This window comes from Triticum aestivum, chromosome 5A (genome assembly GCF_018294505.1).
Source record: "Triticum aestivum cultivar Chinese Spring chromosome 5A, IWGSC CS RefSeq v2.1, whole genome shotgun sequence".
In the NCBI taxonomy this organism is placed as follows: domain Eukaryota; kingdom Viridiplantae; phylum Streptophyta; class Magnoliopsida; order Poales; family Poaceae; genus Triticum; species Triticum aestivum.
Window position 1 is genome coordinate 554,200,238 of NC_057806.1, and position 11,546 is coordinate 554,211,783.

The window sequence follows — 11,546 nt, forward strand, 5'->3', positions numbered from 1 at the left end:
CACCGCCGCCGCTGCCCCGACCCACTGCGCCCCCGCCGCCCACGCGCCCCCGCCGCCTCCCTCTCCCCTTCCTCCCCCTCGAGCCCGCGACCTCCTCGGACGGACGGCAGCGCGAGCCTCCTAGGTCGTCCCCGTGACCGCTCTCCACCGTCGACACCGCATCGTCCCCGCGACCACCGTCGTCCCCGCGACCACCGGCCCTCCTCCACCGCGACGACCAGGCGCCGCCATCTGCGGACTGCCTCGAGCTCTGTCCCCGTCCGCGCGAAGATCCCCTCCACTCCGCGGGCAGGGGCTCTTCTCCTGCTGCTGCAGCTACAAGAGGAGAGGAGCACCGGCCAGCCACCACCGACGGACGCCTTAGTTTGGTATGACTCCCTCACCGTTTTCTGCTTCAAAAGTATGAATGCCATGATTTCCAAGAACAAGATAGGATTGATGGGCCCCTGAAGCGGTTGCCATTAACCTGGTACTTGATCAGTAGCTGTTTTGGTGTAGCAAGTGCAGCAGCTGTAGTACTCCATTTGGTACTCCATCTGGAGACTTTAACTGGATCAGATTAGGTACTCCATTTGCTGTAGTACTCTAGTTAACTGAAACTAGTGACATCACTTGAAGCAACTTAAGTCTGAATAATCAAATTCATCATACACTATTACTTGAATAAAAGATTGTGTGCTTGCAGTGGAGTGCATGCGTTTTGGAGTAGCATCAGTAGCTACTGTTACTTTTCCACATGAAGTACAGTACTGGAGTAGCAAGTGTACCAGTATTATTGGAGTAAAAAATTCAGTTAAGTTGTGCAGTAGTGTGCTCATGCTTGCTCTTCTCTGAATCTTTTAAGTAAAATGAAACCTTTTTACTCCAGTAGAATTAGATGAATTTTGTTAGTACTGTGTATTTAAATGAATCTTTTGCTGTGTATTTAAATGAAAGGGGAGTATAAATACTGTTTGGTTAAAACCAAGATTCAGTATCTTGAACTACTCCAGTTGTTTAAATTTGACTTGGTGTAGTAATCCAATACTCCAAACTGTTGATGGACAGATGGCCATTATTGGTGTTGTACTGCTTGGAGTAGCTTGCTGTAGAGATTTGTGTATTCTGCAGTTGAGTGCCAAAATAAACCTTGCTAGGTGAATCTTGTTTGCATTAGGAGTAATCGCTGGAAATTTACTGAATTTTGTTTCCAGTAGATGCACTATTGGAGTATTGGATTACTGCCTCTGTTTTTAATTAACCACTACTAGAAAAAGGACTATAGATGGGAGCTCTGTCAGTAGCTAACTGCCTCATGTTCTTTTCTTCCCAAGTTCACAAAAAATCTTTTACATTTCTAGTGGTTGCCAAAAGCATAATATGACCAGGACAAACATAAACTTTGAGGCTGAAAGGAAATCAAGTAATGAACCACATAGCAATAGAAGTGCGACGTCTCAATATTTCCTGAAAACCCATATTGGCTAGGATAATTTGCTTTTATTACCTTATTTACACCAAGTTTTAGTTAAACAATGATACTTGAATAATTTTGTGCTATTTCTGTTATGGTTTTGTGGACAGTATTTGACCTTATGGTAACTAGTTGGGGTCAGGTTTTGGGGTTTTGATTATTGGTATGAAGTACTGACAGAGGATCTTATTCACACCAAGTTTTAGTTAAACACTGGTACTAGAATGATTTTGTGCTACTTCTGTTGACAGAGAATGGCATGTTAATACCATATAGGTACCCAATGTATTTTCCATGTTGTGACGGAGGCCTTTTTTGCCTTGTCCACCCGAGAGTCCCTTGAGTTTGCTGGAATGTCGATTAACTTCCGTTCCGGCAAATTCGGTACTCCATATGTCCTATTTTCAGCAAAGGTCATGCTGAAATTTTCCGTGAATTTTAGCACGACTTTGCTAAAAATAGGACATATGGGGTACTTGTGACTAATGCATGGGCCGAGGTATCTTAGTAGTTAATTAAGTAGGATCAAGTACCCCGGCGTACTTGTGACTAATGCATGGCTTTTAGGGTGCCTCGGTGTCGATAAAACCGAAATGATGAAAGCTTAGGCTTTTAGGGTGCCTCGGCGTCGAAAAACCCTCAATGATAAAAGCTTAGCTTTTAGGATGCCTCGGTGTCGACAAACCCTAAATGATGAGACCATGATCTTGTTCCTTGACAATAACCAACTTTTTGACCAAACTTTGTTCCTATTTATAGAGAAACATGGCCAACAACGATGAGGCCGGGGGTTCGGGCGGCAAGAAATTCTGGGAGCTGTCCCAGGAGATGGAGGAACAACCTCACTTGTATGAGGACGCCGCCTTCCCCACCGATCCTGAGACCACTGATGGTACCGCCGAGGATGACCCCACTGATGCCACCACTGATGGTGCCGCCGAGGATGCCACCACTGATGATGGCGGCGCACGCACATATGGCAGCCAACCGAAGAGGCAACGGAAGGACCGGCGCCCGACCGTGCTCCGCACCCTCAAGGAGGAAGTTACTGAAGTGGATTCCGACGGGAATCTAACGGCGCCCGAACGAATAGTCAAGGGGTACTCGCTTCAGCTCGGGTGCATTCTCCGGAGCACCGTCTCGATCAACACCGAGAACCTGAGGCATCCTGACAGAGGGAATTTGCGCAACCTCCTCTTCACGAAGCTGCACGAACGATACAAGTTCCCCGCTGAATTTGAAAACACAAGCCTCAAAGGCAATAAAGTGAACAATGCTGCCCTCACGAAGATGAGCAAGGCCCTGTCTACTTGGAAAAGCAATGTGAAGAGAATGATCGAGAAAGGTGAGAGTTATGAGAAGATCAAGGAGAAAAATCCTTCGATCACCGAAGATGACTACAACGACTTCAAGATCAATTGCTCGAGCACCGCAAACTCCGAATCAAGTAAGTGGGGGAAAGAAATGCGGGAGCTGAACTTAGGGGAACACACACTCGGTCCCGGCGGTTACAGAGTGGCGGAGCCTATATGGGACAAGGAGGAGGCGGACCGTGCCGAGCAAGGCCTACCGCCCCTCTTTGATAAATACGGTGACAAGCAGACCAGGAACTTTGTCAGGGCCCGGTACAAGAAGGACCCGAAAACAAAGGAGCTTACCACGGATCCGAAGACCAGGGCGCTTGAGCTTGTTCTGGTAAGGAATACACCCCCGCATAATTAGCTCCATATGGTTGCATTCTAATTAATGAAGCCAAATTTCTAAATGGTTCACATTCCTTCCGCGGGCGATTGAAAGCAGTAGCGCAGGGTCGACTAAGAGCAACCCTTGGGACACCACTCTAAATAGGGCGTTGAATGTAATGAAGAACAAGGATAAGCTCAGTAAGCCGACGTCAGCTGGTCGTGTGGCCGGCAAAGGCTTGTCGACAAAATGGTCGTCATACTATAACACTGGTGGGCGAAAGGAGAAAAAGACCAGCTCGGAAGGCCAGACGCGCGAGGTTCAAGAACTCAGGGCACAGGTGGTGCGGATTCCGAAGATTGTCCAAGAGCAAGTGCAACAACAACTCGGAGCGACGATCACCGCCATTGTGCCTACCTTGATCCAGCGGATTAGTGCATGGATTGCGGGCGGCCAACAGGGACTGCCCCCCGATTCCTAGCTTCACGGCCAGCAACTCGCAGAACGCGATGGCAGGGCCATTGGTGTCTCCGGCGGAGGCGACATTGGTGTCTCCGACGCCGGCACGGGAGCTTAATGCACCCGGGTGTACGTCGGCCGGCACCTCTGCAGCAAGTGGCCCCTCCGTCAATTGCACGCCCGCCGTTGGCGGTGCCTCGACATTAGCCGAGCTCGACGCCATCATCACGGTAACTAATTAAGCCTCTCTCGGCCGAGGACTTCATCTCCTTGCCTTTGACTGGGCATCCCTGACGCCCTACATGTTTTCGCAGGGCGCCGCCGATGTTCCGTGCACTCTCCTGCACTTCGTGAACAACGAGTTGGTCGATGTCGCCAAGGGCAAAATCGTTCAACCGGGCAACCCCTTGTTCCACGGTACCCAGATGCCACCCAACTTGTTTAGGGTTCAACTGGTTCGGGTTCTGCCAGGCTGCGACGAGTTGTTACCTCCGATTCGACCCGTCGGGGCCGACGATGATGACGTGATGACCCTCAGCGCCTGCCTGAGCTGGCCCCTGCTTTGGCCGAAGAGCCAGATTCGTTTGGGGGCGGGGGACACCACCCCAAAGACAACACCGCCAGTCGTGCCGGCGCCAAGTCGGCCCCATGGCAAGACCGCCGCAACGGTGTCGGACATCCCTATGCCACTGGATCCAAACATGCATATGGCACAGAATCAGAACGACAACGACGATGATACGTTTGCCAACATCGATCAGTACTTTGCCGATCATGGGTACGGTGGCGACTTCATGGGGCCTCCTTCTCAAGAACCCAACCCAACAAAAGACGTGCGCGATCTAGCTGGTACCGCGGAGAAGCCAAGTTGCAACAGGCATCGTCTGCAGTTCAGCTCTCAGGAGACGCCTCCAGCTGCCGACTTCACCGAGCCTCAGATAGGCGAGGTGCGAAATATGATCAGCCCCAACACACTCAAGAAGGCGGTCTGTGAGCAGAACTCGGTCCCATTACAGGAGAAGAAGAACGCACGCAAAAGAAAGACTAACAAGGGTGCAGCCCAGCCGGCACCGAGTACGATCCGTGCTTAGGACGGGCCACCTTCACCTGAGGATATCTCGAGGAGGGTGCATGTGGCGGGTAGGCCGATGCTACCGAGAAATATGCTCGATGCTGCAACCGGTGCTATGCGGAGTCTGCATGACAGTGTTCTTTCTTTGGAGAAGCGGCGTCTCGGAGAGAAGGATGTGGCATACCCGGTTTTCGCGGCCAAGGTGCCAGAGGGCAAGGGCTTTGTGGATAACTCCATCGGGGGTACGATCGTCCTGCGGTTTGATGACATCCACGCTATGTTGAACCTTCATTCGCTGCACTACACCTTCGTTCGGCTATTTTTGCTGAGTATGGAGATGCGGATCATTCGCGACAAGACCCCGGACATCGTGATAGTCGACCCCTTCTACATGCGTGCCAAGATCTTGGGCAGCGCTGGGGACCGGCAAGTCGTGAGTTCTTACCTCGAAGGCGTCATTCTGGCAAACCAAGATAAGGATAACTTCCTCGTGCCTTACTTTCCCGAGTAAGTCCTCCCCTCAACCGCCCCGTAACATATGAATTCTTAGATTTCGATGGTTTTTCTTTTAACATTCCGTGTTTTCTGCAGTGACACACATTGCACGCTCATCCTCCTAAGCCCCAAATATTCCATGGCCACGTATTTCGACCCGGACCGTCAGTCGAACATAGACTACACAAATGTCAAGAAGGTTCTTGATGATGTTCTCCCCGGCTACGTCAAATCTGGAGGCACTTTCACCAGGCCTATTCGTAAGTACGGCAAGCACGTGTTCTCCCACAATACAACGACATTCTGCTGCGTCAAGCAGCCGCCTGGCGGTCAGAAGGGTGCCTACTACGCCATCCATCACATGCGGGCGATCGTACGGGACCATCATCAACTTCTGCTACGAGTAGAGTCAAAGATTGGGCCGCGAGCGTGTCGGTAATCCAGGACGCGGACATCAGACAAGAATTCTTTCGCATCCAGTCGGAGTTTGCGGAAATCATCCATCAAGATGTCCTTCGTACCGCGGGGCAGTTCTACCTCAGAAATCAACCGTCCAACAGTGACATCGACACAATCCTACAAATGCAGGCTGACAACGCCCGTTCTTTCATGACTCCCACGATAGACGGCGGCTTCATCCACGCTCCGGTCCCTTGAGTCGAGTCGAAAGCAGTGATGCTGTGTCTAGTTCTGAAACATCGATTGGCTCATGTTGTAATTAAACTTTAATGAACTTGTAGTATGTCTCTTTGGTTTCGAGAGTCGTTCAACTTAAGATGTAATCGATACTATTAATGTCTTGCTTTTCTCTTCCGATCGTTCTGTTGCATACTTATATATTGCTTATGTATTGTCTGTGAATTGGTACTAACGTTTCGTTTGGCTACTGCATAGCGATGTCGTGGTATGTCGTGTACAAGGGTAAGGTTCCCGGAGTCTACGACGACTGGGAGGAGTGTTGGAGACAGGTTCACCGATTCAGCGGTAACAGTTACAAAAGGGTACGCCACTAGGGCCGAGGCCGAATCTAGATACGCCCGCTATCTAGCGGGAGAGGGGAGGGAGCGTTGAAGGAACCGGATGAAGACGAGTTTCATCGTGATGATGCTCATCGTGATGACCGCAGCTCTCTTCTATGTGATGGTAGTTTAGATGATCGATATCGACTTGTAATGTGAAGACAAACTCGCGGTCTCGAGACTTGTAATATAATGTTCTATCTTTGTTCGGTCTTTTCAATTCGGAGACTAATATAATGACTTGTGTTCGGAGACTAAAATGATGAATTGTATTCAGAGACTAATCTTCTATTGTATTCGATGAATCTGTTGTTGATGTGCGCTGTCTATATTTTGTCTAATTATACATTTTGTAACCTGTGCAAAAAACAGAAAATTAAAAAATAAAAAAAACCTAATATTCATACTAATGATGCATCACATCATAGTGCGCCATTAGTATGCCAAAGTATACTAATGACGCATCATTAAGCAGTGCGCCATTAGTATGCCGAAGTTACTAATGGCGCATCTTGCTGTCGTGCGCCATTAGTATGCCAAAGCACCTGGGTATACATGGAACTGGGTGGCATACTAATGGCGCACTGTTGTATATACTAATGGCGCATCTGAGGTACGCCATTAGTATACCATATACTAATGGCGCACTAGTGGTGCGCCATTAGTAAAATATACTAATGGCGTACTACTAATGGCGCACCACTAATGCGCCATTAATGGCCAAATTAGGTGCGCCATTAGTAGGCCTTTTCCTAGTAGTGGGTGAACGCGCGGAAGGACAAGACGGCGCGCGCGTTGCTGCTCGGAGCGCTACCGGAGGACGTGTTGCTGCAGGTGTCGACGAAGCTCACCGCCAGGGAGGTATGGGACTCCTTGAAGGTGAGGTTCGTCGGCGCCGATCGGGTCCGCGCGGCGAGCCTGGCGACGCTGCGCGGCGAATTCGACCGCCTGAAGATGGCGGACGGCGAGGAGCTCGACGTGTACGGCGGGAGGCTCGCGGCGATGGCGGCGAGGTATGTCAACCTCGGGGAGATGCTGGGCGACGCGGCGCTCGTCAAGAAGTTGTTGGATACGGTACCGGATCGCCTCTTCCCCGTCGTCGCCGGCATCGAGCAGTTCCACGACGTGATGACGATGGCGTTCGACGAAGCGCTTGTGCGGCTGCGCGCGTTCGACGAGCGGGTTCGGCGCCGTGGACAAGACGGCGGCGAGCGTGGGGGTGAGCAGCTCCTCATGACGGCGGCGCAGTGGGCAGCGCGGGAGCGTCGACACGGCGGTGCTCGGGACGACGGTGACAACAAAAGCGTGGCGTCGAGCAGCGGCGGGAACCGGCCCGGCGCGGGCGCTGCTACAAGTGCGGCGAGCACGGCCACTTCAAGAGGGACTGCCCCAAGCTGCGGAGGGAGCCGGCGGCGGAGCGCGCGTTGCTGGTGGACGTCGTCGGAGTCGAAGACGGCGGACTCCTCTAGGCCACGGCTTAGGGGGTGAATGTTAGGAATAAAGCCGCGGCCGTCACGGTGGTGATCACGTCGGGTGCGTGTGCGTGCGCGCACCGGACATGCCGGGACCATGCGGGGTCGCGTGTGTAGTGTGTCTGGCTATAGTCCGGCCACAGTCCGACGTGTGTGTTTGGCTAGGTGGTTAGCTAAAGTGTGGCCGTGCATGTAGTTGGCTAGCGAGTTGGTTAGTTGGCGATGGAGCCGGAGGAATGACCGCGTCCAGGGCTGTTTGGTGGCCGCGGCGTCTGTGTACGGGCGCGACGGGAACGTGAGCCAGGTACGGCGTGGGACGCGGGGCGTGGGTGAGTACGTGCGTACGGGCGCGCGTATATAGCCTGGCTGGCCTCTGTGTATCGCTGGGTCGTTGTGTTTTGAGGTTGTGCTCAGGAAATACATAACGAGGCCATTCGTGCGGCTGCGGGTGTTCGAGGGCCCGGTAAAACTACCTATGCCTTCTATTTCCTCCTTCTTCCGTCTTCTTCTTCACTGGTTTGATCCAGAGAGAGAGAGAGATAGGCAGCAGCTAGGGCAGTCTAGAGCACGGGTAGACACCGACAATTGGTATCAGAGCTTCGGTTCGGGCGATCACCGCCGACCATGGCGCTCGTCCGTCATGGCGGAGGCGCGGGCGGATCGGCGTCGATGGCGATGCCGATGCTCACGGTGGACAACTACACCGTCTGGGCGATCAAGGCGCAGGCCATCCTCGACGTGCACATCGCGTGGGAGGCGGTGGCGCCGGGCGATGCGGTGGTGAACGCGCGGAAGGACAAGACGGCGCACGCGTTGCTGGTCGGAGCGCTACCGGAGGATGTGTTGCTGCAGGTGTCGACGAAGCTCAGCGCCAGGGAGGTATGGGACTCCTTGAAGGTGAGGTTCGTCGGCGCCGATCGGCTCCGTGCGGCGAGGCTGGCGACGCTGCGCGGCGAATTCGACCGCCTGAAGATGGCGGACGGCGAGGAGCTCGACGTGTACGGCGGGAGGCTCGCGGCGATGGCGGCGAGGTATGCCAACCTCGGGGAGACGCTGGGCGACGCGGCGCTCGTCAAGAAGTTGTTGGATACGGTACCGGATCGCCTCTTCCCCTTCGTCGCCGGCATCGAGCAGTTCCACGACGTGACGACGATGGCGTTCGACGAGGCGCTTGGGCGGCTGCGCGCGTTCGACGAGCGGGTTCGGCGCCGTGGACAAGACAGCGGCGAGCGCGGGGGTGAGCAGCTCCTCATGACGGCGGCACAGTGGGCAGCGCGGGAGCGTCGACACGGCGGTGCTCGGGACGACGGCGACAACAAAATCATGGCGTCGAGCAGCGGCGGGAACCGGCGCGGGCGCAACTACAAGTGCGGCGAGCGCGGCCACTTCAAGAGGGACTGCCCCAAGCTGCGGAGGGAGCCGGCGGCGGAGCGCGCGTTGCTGGTGGACGTCGTCGGAGTCGAAGACGGCGGACTCCTCTAGGCCACGGCTTAGGGGGTGAATGTTAGGAATAAAGCCGTGGCCGTCACGGTGATGATCACGTCGGGTGCGTGTGCGTGCGCGCACCGGACATGCCGTGACCGTGGCGGGGTCACATGTGTAGTGTGTCTGGCTATAGTCCGGCCATAGTCCGACGTATGTGTTTGGCTAGGTGGTTAGCTAAAGTGTGGCCGTGCATGTAGTTGGCTAGCGAGTTGGTTAGTTGGCGATGGAGCCGGAGGAATGACCGCGTCCAGGGCTGTTTGGTGGCCGCGTCGTCTGCGTACGGGCGCGACGGGAACGTGAGCCAGCAGGTACGGCGTGGGACACGGGGCGTGGGTGAGTACGTGCGTACGGGCGTGCGTATATAGCCTGGCTGGCCTCTGTGTATCGCTGGGTCGTTGTGTTTTGAGTTCGTGCTCAGGAAATACATAACGAGGCCGTTCGTGCGGCTGCGGGTGTTCGAGCGCCCGGTAAAATTACCTGTGCCTTCTATTTCCTCCTTCTTCCGTCTTCTTCTTCGTTGGTTTGATCCAGAGAGAGATAGGCAGCAGCTAGGGTAGTCTAGAGCTAGGGTAGACACCAACACTTCTACCGCCTCCGACGAGCACAAATTTAGCTGGTGACTTCATCGCCAAGATGCCCAAGTAGCTACCGCTGCACGCGTGCAATAACTCCTTCCGCCGGCACCCTGCCATGAACGTGCCACTAGTCCACTCCTTCGTGTTTGCTGGCTCGAAGCCGTCTACGCACTTGCAGGTTGGGACTGGCGCCGCTGTCTCGTCACAGTAGCCATACGGGCCACAGTAACCCTAGAGATTGCATTCAGTAGGCGGCCACTTCGAAACGACAGTCCACACCGACGACCTGCTACTCCAGATCTCAATCCGAAGCTCACCAGAATAGGTTAGCACTGACCTTGTGGGCGGGGCACCATCAGAGAGGCTATATGTGACGTAGATCTCACCGCCGTTGTCGATGACGGATACATACATGATAAGGCCACTAATGTTCATGGTCACCGCTAATTCTTGCTGGCCTACGCTCTTCACTTGGTACCCCATCCATGGCGCAGTACGGAACACCAAGTTTCACCATCCCACAAGAATGCTGGGAAGGGTGTGTTTGGGTCGTCACCGTAGGAGAAGCACCCGAGCGAGGGGTCTCCGGGTCCCTTCCACGATACCAGACGATCGCCAATACTGCCCGTGCTATATTTTATCCGGATCTTCATCCCTGGGAGGAGCGTGTCTGTGTGGTGGTCGAAGCTCTGCCACACCGTGGAGCCATTTGACAACCAGATGACGAGGTTGCCAGTGTTTAGAAGCACTGCCGTCAGGGTAGACGGACCCGCCGGCGTAGTGGTCACGTTGGCCGTCATCCAAAGGACACGACCACTTTTATTACCTTCGGAAATAATGAGGTTGGAGGCGTTGGTGAGGAAAGGCATCGGTGCGGAGGAATTGTTGTTGGTGATTGGGGTTTCATGGTTAGCAACCCACACAACTGTGAGCTTGAGGATGTTGTTGTACCATATGCCAAGGTACAGCTTGTCGGAGGAGTTGGAGGGGTTGAAGAAGCCCAAGGCGAACATGCCACCGTCAGAGATGATGGTTGTGCCAGGGGAAAGCGCCTTGCCGGGGACAAGGCGGTCATCGGAAGCACTTAACGGCAGGAAGATAATAATCAGGGCCGTGGTGTAGCAGAGGAGAGCTGGCGAATCCATTGATCGGTCACGCCAAAATCGTAATCACTAAGCTGTAAGTCTATAACTATCATGTAACTAGATATAGATCCTGCTAAATGTAGATATCACTGGCGTAGAACCTTGCTGGTCTTACAAAGGACAAAATGCTCGCAGGAACGCAGCATCCACGAATGTCCGACCGCGGAGGCACATGATTGACTAATGCAAAGTTGCCCAGTTTTAGAAGAGTTGGTTTTCCAAGTCGGCATGTGTTGGGATTTATAATTCAGCTGCCCACGTCGGAGTTAGGCTGCCAACATCACTGGCACTGCTAACTACTACTCCCTCCGTTTCCAAATACTTGTCTTTCTAGACATTTCAAATGAACTCAACATACGGATGTATGTAGACATATTTTAAAGTGTAGATTCACTCATTTTGCGCCGTATGTAGTCACTTGTTGAAATCTCTAGAAAGACAAGTATTTAGGAACGAAGGGAGTATATAGCTAGATTTGTTTATCATTGTTCTTTAAGTCACCATGATGTCGAGTACATTGCTTCCCACGAAAGGCAAAATCTGTCTTAGCAAGACACACAGATCTAACTCAAGACTATATAGTGACCAAAACATTCAATTATACTGACCCGGCCTGGACCATATGGCAATGCGGTTGAATCCCAGTATTTCAATTGTTGGGCAAACTGGGTTTCCAAGAAACGGCTTG

At 53.1% G+C, this 11,546-nt stretch overlaps 2 pseudogenes; one reads left to right on the top strand and one right to left on the bottom strand.

The window, feature by feature from the left end:
* The window catches only part of LOC123107658 (G-type lectin S-receptor-like serine/threonine-protein kinase At1g11410), a 24,574-nt pseudogene extending 13,716 nt beyond the window's left edge, over positions 1–10,858 (bottom strand).
* LOC123107659 (uncharacterized) lies at positions 8,535–9,135 on the top strand (annotated as a pseudogene).
* Positions 10,859–11,546: the final 688 nt, after the last annotated feature.